This window comes from Notechis scutatus, chromosome 5 (assembly GCF_049901735.1).
Source record: "Notechis scutatus isolate UNSWTSFEM ecotype Mainland chromosome 5, rNotScu1.2, whole genome shotgun sequence".
In the NCBI taxonomy this organism is placed as follows: Eukaryota; Metazoa; Chordata; class Lepidosauria; order Squamata; family Elapidae; genus Notechis; species Notechis scutatus.
Genome location: NC_142013.1, coordinates 33,328,433 through 33,347,295, shown reverse-complemented (window position 1 = coordinate 33,347,295; position 18,863 = coordinate 33,328,433).

Genomic DNA, 18,863 nt, shown 5'->3' with positions numbered 1-18,863 from the left:
GCTTTGCCTTTCCCTTCCCGAGGCGGCGGGACTGGGGCCGCGCCGGCAGCAGCGACTCCACACCATTTTTTTTTTCAGAGGGGAATCTGACTCGAGTATAAGCCGAGGGGGATTTTTTCAGCACAAAAAATGGGCTGAAAAACTCGACTTATACTCGAGTATATACGGTAGTTAGGCTGGATTCTACTGCACATATGATGGATTTTTTTTTGGGTGCTATAGCATAATTGAATCCTTTGGTTAGGCCATCTGTTTCTGTTTTGGTGAGTTCTCTGTTAGAAAGACTGTTTTGTAGCTTTTTTTTTTGTCTTGATTGGCTGGCAACATTGTGTTTCCTGTATTGGAGGCTTTTAGTGAGGCTTGGCTCCGAGTAAATGGACGGCTATCATTTATTAGGAAGCTGGGTTTCATCTGGGTACCTGTTTGGGGTGTGTTTGAGTTGGAGGTATCTGTTTGTGCCCAGGTGTTTGCCTGGCTTGTGGTGTGGAGATTTTTTGGTTTGTGAGTGCAGGCTTCCAAATAATTGACAGTCTGGTGGAGTCATCTCTTCTATTCATGCTTTCAGGTCTTTTTTCAAAGAGTCATGTAGATAACAAATTATGAATTTAGTTCTTATTGATTAATATAGTTATTGAACGATACATTTGTATTCAGCCTGCTTTGATAATTGAATTTAAAGTACTGGCTATTTAGGTAATGTCAGGGCAAATATAGAATCTATTTCATTTATCAATTTTTTTTAAAAAAGTATGCTCATCTGATTCTGCCAATCTTAAGCCAAGAATATAAATAAACAGAAAGATTAGATATATTTGTGAGCAATGCATAACATTACATGGCATCATGAGTTTAAAATATTATGCTGAAGTTTTTAAGAAGAATCAGATACAGAGCAAGGTTTTGAAAGGATATATCCTTCCTCATTTATGATAACTTTTGCTCTTCAATTCATTAATAATTTTAAGGAAAATACTGTAAAACCACAAAGTTGAATAATTATTTATAAAACTAATGTATTTAAGACTTTGTAGTGAGTCTTTGCTAATGTCCTTTAGGCAGATTTCCTGTTTTAGTTCAAAGTGATATCCTTTAAATGTCAAGTAATAGTCATAATTCATCTACATAGAGAAAAATGTCTATTGTAGTATCTTTTTTTCTGCATGACTCTGATGTAAATCACTATTAGATATTAACAAGGTGTGATATTTTCATTAAAGCTGTCATCCAGGGTGCTTTAATACATCAGTATGAATTAACAAATGGCATATTAATTTTACTGGTGCAGTTCATATTAGTCTCATACCAACTAAAATGTACAATATGCCTTGGAAAATGTACTTATTTCCTGAAATAAGTACATGAAGGATGCTGCTTCCCTAATTACTTGAGAGTAAAGCAGCAGGTTTTAATATCCTATTCAAAACATAATGTTTCAAAATATGTTTCTCAAAATTTATACAGCCTTCTGCAAACCCTTCTGTACTGTCATATTGTAAAATCATCTGGAGGGTGGAGTTCTAAAATTGATGATTCAGAATCCAATGGCTTCCTGTTTTTAAGTATTATATTCAAGGCAAATTGGATGTGAATCTGAGGATAATTCAATTTATCAAGTTTTAAGCAACTAACTATTGTCTTTTTAATTTATAAGGAATGAAAGTAATGTTATAATGTAAAGCATTTATAGAAATCTGATGCATGAGTTCATGCACTCATAATAATAGAGGTGAAGGAATTTTAGGCATTCTTTACTTTTATTAAGAAAACAATTTCTTTTATTATACTCAGTGGAGTTATTCTCCAGAAACTGCATAGGACTGCAATTTTAATGACTTATTCCTTATAATATTTTAAAGCTTTCAGTATTCCAATATCCACAAGGCATTCAAATAAATTAATGTCATCTTTCTGTAAAATTAAATGGTTGAATTCACATCTCTAACTTGAGATTCAATAATATATTCAGAGACAAAGTATAACCAGAATAGTACAAATGTTGTAATGTACACATTGTTATCTAAATCTGCAATATATATGGTATATGCTAGTATCAACTGGAAGTAAATCCCCTTAAACATAATTAATCTTCATCAATTTGTATGGGAAATGATAGGGGAAAATATCAATAGTAGCATATGCTTATTCCTTTCAGAACTGTAACTCAGCAGGAATACACAAAACACCAAAGCAATGAAGTAAAAAGTAACATAAAATCATCTATAATTTTCATATTTACAGGAAATGATAAGCAATTATAAAGTAGATTGCTGTTCCAAAAAAAAGAACATTTTAAAAAGTGATTTTTGAATAAAATAGTTTACAAATACTAATATTTTTCTCACTGTCAAACTTCTTAAGTACAGTGGTGTTTGAATTAATTGCCTTTACTTTTAAAGTTTATGCTTTTTTAAAGAAATAAACTATATATGCTCTTAGGATGACTAGATGAGGCTATCAAAGTCAGATGAGCATTAAAGCAATTTAATGGAAACTAAATGGATTTATCTTTAATATTTTTATTCTGAAATTAAATTGAAATATACTATATCATATAACTGTTTCTGATCAAGACAACTGCATAATTAACAACTGAACAATGTGTGGGATTGTGGAGACAGATATTTTTGGAGATACAAAACTGTTTACAATTGTTCTACCATAACTACTTATATGAAAATGAAATTGTTGAGATATTCCCCATCAGGAGAATGAGTGCATTCAGGAAAAGGTAGTGAGAGTGGTGAGGAATAACACACAACCAGCATACAGATACACTGAATAGTAAAATGTAGGTTTTACTTCCTGTAAACAGATAAACAAAGTCCAACAAACAGTCCAAATCATACACAGTTAAAGCAGATAGTATTCAATACAATCAGTCCATGGATAAACCAAAAACAAAGTCCAGTATCATAAACAAAGTTCAGTAAACTGAGTTTGCTAACAGTTTGCAAGACTCACAGCAATTCCAGCAGAACGACGATCAGGCAAAAGGCAATTGGGAAATGCAAGAAGAGAAGAAACCAGGTTTCTGGCTTCCATCTTTTTTTTTTTTTTTTTTTGGACAAATTTTATTGATTTTTAAAGACATACAAAACATAGATACACAGAAACACAAAACATAAAAGCATAAAAAATCTCTTTTCTGAAAGTTGCTTAGTCCCGGGTTAAAACTCTTGATACAGACACAAATTCAAATTCATATTCATTTTATATACCATTCCATATCTTGTTAGCATTTTCAATTTTCTATATAACTTCTCCTCTCTTTTAAATTTTCTCAATTTTGTTTTATTTATCTCCTCTCAATTCGAATCATAATATTTATTATTCCTTGTCTGTTCTATTTCCAGCTATCCATTTATCTTTCTTCTTTGAAAAAAAACTTCTCCTGTACACTAAATGGAGTATGATGCCTTTATCTCGTTCCCCTATATTTATAATACTTAATATAAAACACATAACTTACATTGGGATTCTGTCTGGTACGTTCTAAAATTATACAGTATTATCAAAACCAATACAAATCTATTCATTAATATTGATATTCATTTATGTCTTAAACATTTAACACATTATTTTTCAGTTAAATCACATACTCTTATGGGAGCACCTATTTTCCAAAGTTATCCCCCCCCACGTCACATATTATAAATCATTATTTCATTACAATGTTCCCCTTTCTCCCTACTTCAAATCTCTCATTTCACAAAAAGTTTCACTAGAATAACATAGTCTAATCATTAATATTATCAATCATTTATATCTTGAACATTTTACCCATTTCAGTTAAATATCATGCCTTTGTGGGAACAGTTATGCTTTCCAAAATTATCCCCCCCCCCCACATCACATATCTTAAATCATTGTTCCATTACAGTACTCCCCTTCTCTTAACAAAATTTTCACTAAATTATACTAAATATTTTATCGCATTTTAAATTACATATTATTTCTAATTTTCTATGGTTATTTCTAAATACAAATATAGAAATGCAATCTTATGTACCTTTCTAGAATCCCTTTTTCAATAAATTATCCATTATCTCTAAAAAACTTTTTATTCTTTACAACTTGCTCCCCACCATTAAGGCTTCTCATCCCTTCCTTTCTCCCTTGCTTCTTCTTCTCCTTGTCCTCTTTACCCCCTTGTCTCTCCCACCTCCCTTTTATTCTGCTTTCCCCCTTTCTGTTGTTTCCTAACATAATGTCCCCTTTTCACCTTGCTCTTCTCTTCTTGGGTTGCTTTTCCAGATCTTAAAGTCTTCTTTTCCTTTTTCTCTTCCTTTTTCCCTCTTCCGACCAAAGTTATTTTTTCATCAAAGATGGCTTCTTCTTTGTCCCCATCATCCTGTTGCTCATTCAGCTTTATATAAGTACAAACCGCCATTTCTAAAAATTGAAAAAGAGTGCCAAGGACATCTTTCCCTTCTTGCTTTTGTTTTTCATATTTTTGGTATACAAGTTTCAGTCCATCCACAAGTGATGCCATTGTGCAGAGAAAAAGTTTTCCCAAACAACCACCCGAGTGCTTTTAATCAGAAATAATTCTCAGAAATTCCAAAATCACCAAACAATCCAAACAGGTTGTTTCTTTTAAATACTCTCTCCTTCTTCACTTTCTCTTTCTGGGGTTAAAGTTTAGTCACAAAATTCCCTTTAAAATATCTCTTTTAGAAGTCTTATTGGTGTTTAGTAACTCTTTAAAAATCTAGGCAATCTTCTCCTTATTTTCTTTTTTTTTTTAAACAAATTTTATTAATTTTAAGGACAAACAAACCATCATTAACCATTAAATACACAAACCTTTTTCCATTATAAATTTTACAAGTCAAATAAAACATTATTTAATACAACATAATTCTATTTTAGATCATTTCCATATGAACATACAAATATCTCTTATCAAATTTCTTTACTCTTATTCAATTTCATTATTATTATTATTTTTCTCTATATTTATCCAATTTATAATTATCATCTATTTCTCTCTGACTTGATTACCATTATTCTCATCCTACATTCCTGCAAGGTTTTATTAATTCTCCCACATACATAAACACACAAAACACAAAAATATAAGACATCTTTTAGGAAAGTAACTTGGCCCCAGATACCTCTCTCTCTATGGACTTTAATTAAGTTCATGCTCATCTTACATGCCATTACCTATTTTATTTACCATTCTATATCTTCTATATTAATTTATCCACACATTTCACTCTTCTTGATTCTATCTTATTTAATTCATTTTAATTTAAGTCATTATATTTGTATCTTTTATCCATTCTTTATTATCCATTTGTCTCATTCCCTATAGTAAAAAAGAAAAAGAATTTCTCCTGAAATCACTAATCAGAGTATGATGCCTTTCTATCATCACCCTAAATTAACATTTAATGTAACACCTAATACCCAATCTGATTCTGCTTGGTACATTCTATCTACTAACTTTTAAAAAGAAAAATAATAAATCCAAAATGATTAAATACATAGTTAAATAATAAATCTAAATATTGAATCTTATAACATTCCAATTATCTTTTCCAAAAACAAATGCTACAATAATAAGTTTATAATAGCATCAACACCATAGTCAATTAGACTCTTTAATTAAACTCAATATTCTAAACATTCCCTTTAATATTTTATTAGGTTTTAAAATCAATCATTACTAAACATTTCATTATTTTAATCTCTTATTAATTCTTATAACATTCTAATTTTCTATTTCTAATACAAATGCTACAGTACCATCTTATGTACCTTGCAGAATCTTTTTTAAAGAAATTATACATTACCCTTTGTCCCTAAAAAAATTCCTCTTTTCCCATCTTGTTTCAAAGTTTTGTGGCTTTTTTCTGCCTTCTCCTTCCTTTCTTCTCCCACCAGGCCTTCTTACCCACCCCCCCTCTCCTAACCTCTGCCTTGTTAGCTTCCCTTCTCTGTTGTATTCCTTTTTCTTTTGTTTTCTAACATTATATTGATTTTGCATCTTATTTTTCTCTTTCTTGGGTGTTTTTTAAGTCTTAAGTCCTTCATTTTCCTTCCTCTCTTTCTCCTTTCTTTCTTAATTAAATTTTGAGATTCATTAAAGATGGCTTCTTCTTCTTCTTCTTCTTCTTCTTCTTCTTCTTCTTCTTCTTCTTCTTCTTCTTCTTCTTCTTCTTCTTCTTCTTCTTCTTCTTCTTCTTCTTCTTCTTCTTCTTCTTCTTCTTCTTCTTCTTCTTCTTCTTCTTCTTCTTCTTCTGCCTCCATCTGTTGTTGTATTTGTTGATAGATAGCAAGCACCATTTCTAAAAAGAGAAAAGCTTCTTTCACAGCATCCTTGCCTTCTCTTTTTATTTTTTCATATTCTTTTCTCAGTTCATCAACAGATAAAGCCATTATAAATCTTTTCTTTTCTTTTTTTCCTCTTTCTTCTTAAAACAACCAAGATGTTTCAAGAGTTAGAACAGTCCCAAAGTCCCAAAGTCATCAATCAGTCCAAGCCAAAACAAAGTTCTCACTTTCTCTTCCCGGGGTAATATCAATTAAAAAAAAAAGAAAAACCCAATCTGTATTTTAAAGCCTTATTGCAATAAATTTCAGTCTTCAAATCCTTAAGGCATCTCCTCCAACAAGATCTTAATTAATATATATATATATATATCCTCTCCCTTCCCACTTATCACAAAAAGCAAGTTTTTACCTTCTATAAAAAGACAGGCTTCTCAATATCCATTTGTTGATTCCATAGGGAAGGAGAGTAAACTTTCCTTTCAGCACCTCAAAATTGCCGCTTATAATTCTCTTCTGGAAAGTATCATTCAAAAAGCCATAGTTTTCAGGATGTTAAATGTGTCTTAAAGTCCTGGGTCAGCCAAGAAAAACTTTCACTTCAAAAAACTTTCTCCTCTTCCTCCTGCACATTCTTTCCCACCTGCCAGCTTCTTTGTGGCGGCCATTACAGACTGCCGCTGCACCGTCTTGAGAAAAGGGGGTTTTGCCGGCCGGGGAGGGGGTCTGCAACACCCCCAAACCCCTCTCCGGATCCCCCCTATCTTCAGCCGCCCCTGCAGGGCAGCCTTAGCCTCCAAACCCGTCCGGATTGGAGGCACCAAAATGGCTAGCACCGCAGGGATCACGCAGTATCGCGAATCCCTGCCGCTAGCGAAGCTGACAAACCGGAAGTTCTATCTTCTCCTTATTTTCAAATGCTCCAATTTTTTTCCCCTCTCCCTTCCCACTCACAGCCAAGAAGATTTTTTCCATCTGCTGTCACGTAAGGAAGGAGAGTGAAACGAAAGAAGAAGAAAAAACTTTCCCTTTTAGAATGTTCGCAGGATCCCCCCTGTCTTCAGCTGCCTCTACGGGGCAGCTATATCCCCCAGATCCAAACGGATTGGGGGAACCTTGACGGCGAACTCAGCAGGGATCGCGCAGTATCGCGAATCCCTGCCGCTGCCGAAACCTGCAAACCGGAAGTCTTTTCTGGCTTCCATCTTATGGCCGTCGGAGGAACCTCAGCCAATCACAATTACAGCACTCTCTTAAAGATACAACAGTATTAAATAACTATCCTGGTTTATATATTGCCAACCCAAATGTTAGGTGACTATCATTCCAAACATTCTCCCCTTTGGGTAGGACAATATATAAAACCTTACAGTTTAAGTCCATATTCCTCACAGCAAGCCTTATGTTTTACAGTGCCTTGGGCTTTCGTAAAATGATCTGCAATGTTATTCTCCGACGTGCAGTACTCCAGTTTAATCATTTCACTTTGAACACATTGTCTCACATTTAGATATCGTAGATCGGTGTGTTTTGATCTTGTCTTTATATTGAGATTGGAAGCCATCTGAATTGCTGATTGGTTGTCTTCATATACAACAATAGGTTCTTTTACATCAATTCCCATGTCTATCATTAGTTGTTTATAACATACTACCGTATTTACCGGACTATAAGCCGCTACTTTTTTCCCACGCTTTGAACCCTGCAGCTTGTACAACAATGCGGCTTATCTATAGATTTTTCTTCACTAACTGCCATCAGGGGGCACAAAAACATGACAGACGCAAGAGGTCAATGCAAAGAAGAAGACACTACCGTAATTTTTGGCGCACTTGACACAAGCAGCATGACACGCATGAATGCAAAATATTTTTCACACCTTCATCATGGAACATACATGAAGAAAAGCATATGATGTAGCTTTTAAGTTGAAAGCAATTGATCTGTCTATCCAGGAAGTAAATAGAGCTTCTGCACGTAAGCTTAGCGTTAATGAATCAATGGTGAGACATTGGAGATGTCTGGCTGCATGCAAAGAGCATTCTTCTCTTTCTGTGTAAATATCTCATCTCACAACGTATATATCTGCAGCTTATAGTCTGGTGCGGCTAATATATGTAAAAATATTTTTTTCTTTTAAAATTTAGTGGGTGCGGCTTATATTCTGATGGGCTCTATAGTCCGGTAAATACGGTAAGTCTGTACATAATAGAGACAAACATGAGAATTCAGCCTCCTTGTTGATAAGCTTAGATGTTTTTGTCGAATAGACCACCATCCAATTAACACCTTTCCTAATAACACTACAGTACCTGACATTGATTTACATGTAGGTATGTCTGTAGCAAAGCTTGCATCGGCATATGCAGTTAGACTTAGTTCATCCTTAGGCTCCAAATATAATGCATAATGCATCATTTGTTTAAGATATCTCAACACACACTTAGCAGCTTGCCAGTGCCTTTCAGTAGGCTCGGCATTAAACCTGGCTAATTGGTTGACATAATATGCTATGTCTAGCCTAGACCAATTACTGAGATAGGATAAGCTACCAATCAATGATTGATAAATGTCTTTATCAAAAACAGGACTTTGCACATCACTGTGGCTAAACTCCTGGCTCATTGGCATCTTAACCGGCTTACAAAGTTCCATTTTAAAGTTCTTCAGTAACTGGTTAATTTTATCTGAGATTTTGTAGCCTCCCTTAGTTTTCTCTATTTTCAAACCAAGATACTGTTTAATCTCACCTAAAAGTTTTATTTTAAATTTCTTCTCTAACAGTAAAATAATCTCAGTAGCTTCTTTCTCAGTCTTAGTAATTAATGCTATGTCATCAGTGAACAATAGCAACAATAAAATTGCACCACCACTTTTCTTTTTGAAACATGGATCAGCCATAAAGCTACAAAACCTATCTTTGTTAATTCCTTCACTATGCATTGGTTCCATTCATAGCCTGATTGCTTCAAGCCATATAGACTCTTTTTTAATCTCCAGCAATCAGTTTTGTTATCAGTTTTTATCCCCAAAGGCTTCTTTAAATATATAGTATGTTCCAACGGTGCATGTAGATATGCCGTCTCAACATCTAAATGGTTTACTATGTATTTATTCTTAGCCGCCCACACTAATGCTGCTCGTAATGTGGTAGCCTTCAGACTAGGTGCAAACACCTCGTCGTAGTCGTTGGCTGACTGATCGAACCCTTGTGCTACTAACCTGGCTTTATGGGTAAAAGTCCCATCCACACTTGTCTTAATTTTATAAATCCACTTACACCCTATGTGTCAGCCTCAAGATATATTCACCCCTAACTATCAAGATATCTTCACCCCTAATTATTGCTTATTTGTTGCTATGCTCTTTTCCTCTCTTTTGGCTGTCATGAAACGGTGGGGGGGGGGAATCTTGGAGGGGAAGAAGGCAGGAGGTGTTTTGCATTCCTTTGCTGGGTTAAGAAAGGGAGGGGGGGTTCTTTGTTTTAACTTTCCATTTCTTCGCTAGCCTCTGTCCTTTTTTCTGCGCAGCTGCGAACTTTTATCAAACTATGTCAAGGTCACTGACAGTAGCCTCATCATCACCTGGAGATGACCACATGATCCTATTCAGAAGTTTTAATTTGATCTTTGGAGGGGGGGAGCAATTCTATCCCTTTGTATATGCATTTTACCCGCCAATATCTCAGTTTCGGAATTGATTCTGTTGCTACCATTCAATTTCCAGTAAAAGAATAATTCTGCTCTACACCATGGAGTCTGAGTATTTCTTTCTTGTGGCCTGTAAGGTGCAGAATGCTTATGCTCGATACCAACCAATTTCAATATCGTTTGGAATCTATTATTAATAAACTCAGTCCCATTATCTGTAACTAAGGTAATTACCCTATGTCTCATTTTCCTTTCAGCAAATCTTAGCCATTTAAAGAAATGTTGGAACATTTGTTTTGTTTTTCATTAGATAGCAGAAATCGTACCGTGAGTAATGGTCCATTATACTCAAAACATAGCAGGCACCTCCCAAACTGGGTTTCTTAGGACCAATTATGTTAGCAAACAGAACCTCTAAAGGTTATTTGGTCTTAAACCCATTCAGTCTGTTTGCTGGAGTAACCTTGCTTTTCTCCTGATTACATGCATTACAGTTTAAGTATTTGCTACAGGGTTTTAATTTTACCCCCTCTGACAATTTAACAGTGTGTTTCAGCATTTTGAAATTAATGTGCCCCAGACGTCTATGCAGTAAATGTATGCATTCATCATGTGGCTTAACATTGTTATAAACCAAGTTAGTCATCTGCAACTGATCATCATGTATAACATATAAATCATTCTCTAAAGTAGCAGTAACAATTTTACCCTCTTTCTCTATTATACAGTTATCTCCCCTAAAGGTTACTACATAACCAATATTAACTAAAGCCCTTACTGATAACAAATTAAATTTCAGTTTAGGTACATATAACATAGATAAATGCTCATTTACACATGAACAATATGCAGTACTTTCACCAGATGCTTTCATCTTCTATTCATTTGCCAATGATACATGTTGCTTACTCGTGGACATCTTTAGAAACCTCTCTCTATTTCTAGTAATGCTCCACTATCAACTACCCACAAATCATGGTTTATAGTTGAATTGCTAGACATAGCTAAATTAACATTCTTCTTAGCCTTCTGGTGATTACCAGTATTCTGTCATTTTCCCTTCTTACAGAATCTAGCTGTATGTCCCCTAGCCCCACAAGAAAAACATTTCCTAACAGTATAGGCAGTTGAAAACAAATCCTCTTCTTGTGGTTGTTTCTCTCTCAGTTGGTCTCTATCCAGCCTTCTTCTTGTCTCTTCTAACAGCCGTTTGGTTATGTCAGTCAATGTCAGTTCATTTCTGATCAGGACTTCCAGTGAAGGTACGAAATCATCATAACTTTCATCCAATGAAGAAAGAATGATGTAAACCTGATGTAGCTCTGAAAAAAATCAGTTCCTTTTCATGTAGCTCTTGAAAAGTTCTTTTCATAAATTTCAAATGAGCTAACTTATCTCCACCTTTCATAAGATGTGCTCTAAACAGTTTATGTGTAAGATGTATGTGTGCACCTACACTGTCACAAACATAAATCCTCTTCAAATTCTCCCAACACCTAGCAGCAGACTCTTCTCCACGAATATGGACTAGCTGCTGGTTACTCAGTGTTAGTCCAATTATACAAAGAGCTCATTCGTTGTTCCATTTAAAGTCAGCTAACTTTTTTGCATGGTTCTCATTATTTGGATCCCAAGAATTTACATCTGGTGGATCCTGAACTGCAGCCCATAACACTTCCCTACGCAGAAGTAGACTGCACTTCATAGACCAGGAAACATAGTTTGTTCCATCCAACCGGGTTATCAGTGATAGACTTGTTGATGGGTCTTGTGCCATCGTTACCAGGACAGTAACCCACGATTAAACATTAAACAACTGTCTGTATACGGTACTGTGTATTCATACTAACTCTCAGTTATCTGAGTCTGGTATCAACTGGGCCCATAACCAGTGTTGAGGTATTCCCCATTAGGATAATGAGCGCACTCAGGGAAATGTAATGAGAGTGGTGAGGAATAACACACAACCAGCATACAGATATACTGAATAGTAAAATGTAGGTTTTACTTCCTGTAAATGGGTAAACAAAGTCCAACAAACAGTCCAAATTGTATATGGTTAAAGCAGGTAGTATTCAATACAAACAGTCCAGGGATAAACCAAAAACAAAGTCCAGTATCATAAACAAAGTTCAGTAAACGGAGTTTGCTAACAGTTTGCAAGACTCACAGCAATTCCAGCAGAATGATGATCAGGCAAAAGGCAATTGGGAAATGCAAGAAGAGAAGAAACCAGGTTTCTGGCTCCATCTTATGGCTGTTGGAGGAATCTCAGCCAATCACAATTACAGCACTCTCTTAAAGATACAACAGTATTAAATAACTATCCTGGTTTATATATTGCCAACCCAAATGTTAGGTGACTATCATTCCTAACAGAAATGCATCCAGAAGACTAGGTACAGATGAAATGTAGTTGTAATGAAAGATAATAGTTTAAGATGTTATTGTTTATTCATGAAAAATTAGCATAAATATATAAGTGCAATAAGACAAGAATGCACCATGGATGCAGAAGGACTGATGTCTGGCATTTTTCAAGCAAGCATCCAATTCTTCCACCTTCAAATCTCTTCTAATTGTTTCTCTTCTAAACTGTTAAAAGATAATTAGTGAAAAACGCTGAATATAATCGATAGATTAACCTTTCAATTTCAGTTAGGCCAAGTTTCTCATTTTGTAACATAATTCAATTCTTGTCATTTTTCAGATTTGTTGGCAGAGTTTGTTAGAATCTTTATTGATTCTTCATTTGCCACAGAAGTCCTGTAGTTTTCTGACTTGGTAATGTTATAAGTGCTGAATTAACTTTATTTATTAGAAGTTCTTTTTAGAAAGGGAAGATTCACTAAATCATCTTGGATATTGACATTTCTACTATACAGAAATTTAGTGTTTAAACTTATTTGAATCAGTTACTACTTGTCCATTGCAAGGTGGTATTCAGCAGCTTCTGACCAGTTCTGGAGAACCAGTAGCAGAAATTGAGTAGTTCAAAGAACTGGCAAATACTACCTTTGACTGGCCCCGCCCCATCTTTTCTCTGCCTTCTGAGTCCCACCTGATCAGCTGGCTCTTCTTTTGTTTCCCTACATAGGAGAACAAAGCTGGAAAGCAGGTTAGTGGGGTGGGGAGGGAATGGGATTTTGCAGTAATCTTCACCCAGAAGTGCGGAGGAAATGAAGATTTTACAGTATCCTTGCCCTGGAATGGGGAGGGAATGGAGATTTTACAGTATCTTTTCCGTGCCATGTCCACTAAGACACATCCACCAAGACATGCCACACCCACCAAGCCATGCCCACAGAACCAATAATAAAAATTTTTGAATCCCACCACTGGTCCACTGACATCCTTTGGCACACCAAGTTTGAGCTTGGAACTCCTGTGTTTGAAGAGCTTTTGGAAGACTTCCCTTGTTTTTCTGAATCTGCTTCCATCTCCCAGGTCTTTATAGATCTTGTCTCTCCTAAAAGGTCTACTGTGATACCTTTGTCTAGCATGGTTTGGTTTCTCTTCTTTTCTTGGCAATTCTCACTGTCAGTTCTGATATCTGGATTGGGTTTTTTGTGTCTTAGTCTTTGGTAGTTTCTTGTACCTTGGCCTTTGGTAGTTTCTCTTCACTTTTATCATGTCACATCTCACTCTTTCTTCAAAGCTAAACATGCCAACCTCCTTCATTTTATATTTCTATAACTTTGATTTTTTTAAATTATTGTTATTTTGGAATCTACGTCAATTTGTCTGATCCCACAAAAGCATTTACACAGAACTGGACTGTGTTTGTGAAATGAATAATAATTTCCATGGTTTCTAAATTTATTTTTTGTTTATACAGCCTGAATTTGCATTTGCTTTTTCTATAGCTAAACCACATTGCTGATCACATTATAATAAGCATTGTATGTTAAAATAACAAGAGGACAACTCAGAATCTGCAGTTGGTTCAAAATATAGCAACAATCGAACTATCGATGGGGTTGGCTGCATTATACTTATACTGAGAGTCACTGAACTGATTATAGGCTTGCAGGCCAAATCCAAGATCCAGTTTTAAACCTTAAAACTCTGAATGAGTTAACACACATTCTTTAGTCAGAACATCCTGTCCAATCAGTATCAACAGGGGCTATACAGTTTTCTTAACAGATATGAAATAAAAAGGTTTTCAAAGAACACACCTTTTGCTGAAGTGTGTGTGTGTGTGTGTGTGTCTGTGTTTGCGCGCGCGCTTACTTAAGTATGGCCTATATAGCATTACAACTAACTTGCACAGTATTAGTATGACATCAGAATTTCACTGTATAACAATATTAGCATATTGGTTTTAGAAGTGCAAATTATATACAGTAAATCTCATTAATATGTAAACTAAATAAAAATGTTTACATTGCCTACTTAAAATTGGGACATCCTGTAATGTTAGAATCTCTCTTCTTAAACTGCATAATTGGATATCTGAGGTAAAGTATACATTATGATTAGAAACTAGAGTTACAGTTCTAAAGAAGGAGATGTACCATAATAGGGAGTGCATACTTCTAAATATAATTACAAACTCCTTTCAAAGCTCCACTCTAAATATTCCAAAGAGCAAACAGAGTCAGAGAGTTCTCATTATAACCTACATTCTAGCAGGTTCCCAGTTACATATATATGTATATCATGTAGCTATAATAATAAAAATGTAGTTTATTAAATACATTATGGGCAAAATACACCAATAAATTTACACTCTTTTCACATAGAATTTAGAGTAGTTAAGGGTTGCTGTTTTTTGCAGATCAATGGAACCAGTATGTTTAGCCTTCAGATACTCTTTACCTATCAGAATTAGGCAACTATCTCTAATTCATATCTGAGGAACTTTTAATCCAAAGCTATGTCCCTGAAATTATGGTTTTTGATCAAGTAGCATTGCTCAAACTGACCTTTGCAGTTCTAATAAATCACATGTAAGTTACAAATTGGTACTATTCAAAACTAGGGATGTTCTGGTTTGTATATAGGCCAAACAAATGTATAAGATGAATCAATTAATATGTTTATAATATTTGTTAGCTAGAAAAAAAAGGAAAATATTATGTTTAACAAAATAAATATTACTGGTATTAAACAACAAAATTAAAAACATTTTAATGACCCAAGCTCTGTAAAGGACCTTGGAATACTCACCTCTAATGATCTAAGTGCTAGAGCCCACTGCAACTACATAGCCAAAAAGGCATTAAGAGTTGTTAACCTAATCCTACGTAGCTTTTTCTCTGGTAATATCACACTACTAACCAGAGCATACAAAACATTTGCTAGACCAATACTCGAATACAGTTCATCAGTCTGGAACCCACATTACGTATCTGATATTAGCACAATTGAGAAAGTCCAGAAATATTTCACAAGAAGAGTTCTCCACTCCTCTACTCGTTGTAGAATACCTTATGCCACCAGACTTGAAATTCTAGAACTAGAAAACCTTGAATTACGCCGTCTTCGGTCTGATTTAAGCATGGTATATAAAATCATACATTGCAATGTCCTACCTGTCAATGAATACTTCAGCTTCAACCATAACAACACAAGAGCACACAATAGATACAAACTCAAAGTTAACCGCACCAAACTTGATTGCAGGAAATACGACTTCAGCAATAGAGTGGTCAATGTCTGGAATACTCTACCCGACTCTGTAGTTTCTTCCCCAAACCCCAAAAACTTTAACCTTAGACTGTCTACTATTGACCTCACCCCTTTCCTAAGAGGTCTGTAGGGGGCGTGCATAAGCGCACCAATGTGCCTACCGTCCCTGTCCTATTGTTTCTCTTATTCTTCTTTTATTTTTCTTATATGTACCCATTTCATGTATTCACAACTATGTATACACTTATACTTATTATCTTGTAAACAATTGGCAAATCAAATAAATAAATAAATAAAATAACAAATAAACAAGTAAAGAAGCTGACGCAATGTACTGTGTAGAAATATAATTGATGATCTGAAGGGATATGAGCTTTGTGTGACTGTTATTGAAAGATAATTCCAATAATCAGGCAGTACAAATATCTATATGTCAATTTTAATCTGTGAATAAGTACAGGAATAGCAAACTATTTTTAATGTCTGATGAGGCATGCAATGTCTCCTGATTGTTTCCTGAATATATTTGTTAAGTTTATCATTTTTTCTTTCAATGATATTATTAAAGCCTTGGCTGATATTTAGCATCAGTTAAAATAGATGTTTGTATGGCATGTATCTGACAATAACTCTGCTAATAAATGCATCAGTTTAGAAGATAAGCAAACAACAGAGAACTGCAGTTACCTTTTGAAAACTAAAATTCATTTACTAACTTGTGATTTCTATTGGGATGAAACCAACATGTGATATAGTAGAAGTAATGGATATGGATTTATTGGACATAAATAGTATTGTTTCATTTTGAAAGTTCTTGAAAGTAAGGAACAGCTCAGGTACTAAAAAAGGATTCATGATTTTTCTATGGCTTAGAGAAATTTTGAATAGGATGATTATTATAGGACAATATATATACTACTAAAATTTTAGTTTCCATAAACTTGGACTCAGTGAAACAGGGCATCATTCTACAGGATTTCAATTCCGCCCCTTCATCATGAAAAGGCATTGGGAAACATTAACTCAACGTCAGCCATTATTTCTCAGCCCAATTTTCTATGTAATCTTCTATGTAGTCATCTCTTGAAAAATTGAAAATATCGTGTCTAAGAGGAATATGAAAACAAGTAAATTTACAAATTTACCATTTGTTGTTTACACATTGCAAATTGTTGTGAATACTTTTACAAGTTTGCTATAATGATATATTTGCACAATTTCCAACCTACAAGAATTTAAAAAAGGCTGGAAAAAACTAGATACAGATACAGATAATCAGAGTTGGAAGGAACCTTGTAGGTCATCTAGTCCAACCCCCCACCCAAGCAGGAGACCCTACACCATTTCTGACAAATGGCAGTCCAATCTCTTCTTAAAAGTCTCAACTGATGGCGCTCCCACAACTTCCGAGGGCAAGCTGTTCCATTGGTTGATCTCACTGTCAGAAAGTTTCTCCTTGTTTCCAGGTTAAATCTCTCCTTGTTCAGTTTCCATCCATTATTCCTTGTCTGGCCTACAGGAGCTTTAGAAAATAGCTTGACCCCTTCCTCCCTGTGGCAGCCTCTCAAATATTGAAAGACCTCTATCATGTCTCCCCTGGTCCTTCTCTTTACTAGATTAGCCAAGCCCAGTTCCTGCAACCATTCATTGTATGTTTTAGCCTCCAGTCGCCTAATCATCCTGGTTGCTCTTCTGTGTACTTTTTCTAGAGCCTCAACATCTCTATTTATAATGTGGTGAACAAAACTGGATGCAGTACTCTAGGTGTGGTCTTACTAAGGCTTTATAGAGTGGTATTAGTACTTCCCTTGATCTTGACTGTATCCCTCTGTTAATACAACTTAGGATTGCATTAGCTTTTTTGGCGTCTGCTGCACACTGCTGGCTCATATTTAGCTGGTTGTCCACTAAGACCCCAAGATCCCTCTCACAGTTACTGCTATTGAGCCTGGTTTCACCCAGTCTATATGTGTACTTTTGGTTTTTCTTGCCTAAGTGTAGGACTTTACTTTTCTCTACATTGAATTTCATTTTGTTAGATATGGCCCAGTGTTCTAGTATGTCAAGATCCATCTGGATCTTGAGCCTATCTTCTTGGGTGTTAACTATTCCTGTCAGCTTAGTATCATCTGCAAAATTGGTAAGTTCCCCTTCTATTCCCTCATCTATGTCATTAATGAAGATATTGAAGAGTACTGGGCCTAAGACGGAACCTTGTGGCACCCCACTGCTTACTTCCCTCCATGTAGACTTAGACCCATTAAGGACTACTCGTTGAGTACAGTTTGCCAGCCAGTTGCGAATCCTTCTAGTGGTGGTGCTATCTATTCCACCTTTTTCTAGCTTACTAAGAATTAGGTTGTGATCTACTTTATCGAATGCCTTGCTGAAATCTAAATATATTATGTCCACAGTGTTTTGCTGGTCTACAAATTTAGTCACTGTGTTGAAGAATGAAATAAGATTGGTTTGGCATGATCTGCTTTTAACAAACCCGTGCTGACTGCTAGTTATTACTTTACTTGTTTCTAGATGTTGGCAGATCTGGTTTTTTATTATCTTTTCCAGTATCTTCCTGGGTATTAATGTTAGGCTGATTGGTCTATAGTTTCCTGGGTCTGTTTTTTTTTTCCTTTTTTGAAGATGGGAACCACATCAGCTCTTTTCCAGTCCTCTGGTATTTTTCCGGTGCTCCAGGATTTTTGAAAGATATGGTGCAGTGGTTCTAAGATGACCTCTGCCAGCTCCTTTAAAACTCTGGGATGTAATCCATCAGGTCCCGGTGATTTGTTTTCATCAAAATCAGACAGGTGTTCTCTTACTATTTTTTTTGCTTATTTTAACTTTTATTTCTGGTCTGTCTTTTACAGTTATGTTTTTGGTGGGTTGAGCTATAGTTTCTTTTTGCAAAGACAGAGGCAAAGAATTAGTTAAGCAGTTCTGCTTTCTCTCTGTTGCCTGTTACTTCCTTGCCATATTCTCTCTTTAGTGGACCGACTGTTTCCTTGATTTTTTTCTTGTTATTTATATGTTGGAAGAAACTTTTTTTATTATCTTTGACTTTTGTTGCAAGTCTTTGTTCGTTCTGAGCCTTTGCTATCCTGACTTTGCAGGTTCTGGCTATCTGCTGATATTCTGCCTTAGTTGTATGTCCTTCTTTCCATTTTTTGTACTTGTCCTTTTTTTCTTTCAATTTGCCAAAGAGATCTTTGTTTATCTTCTCTGATCATCATTTTTGATAATACTGGAATCAGTATATAATAGTGTGACTCAGAATTTATTACCATTGTCCTTACA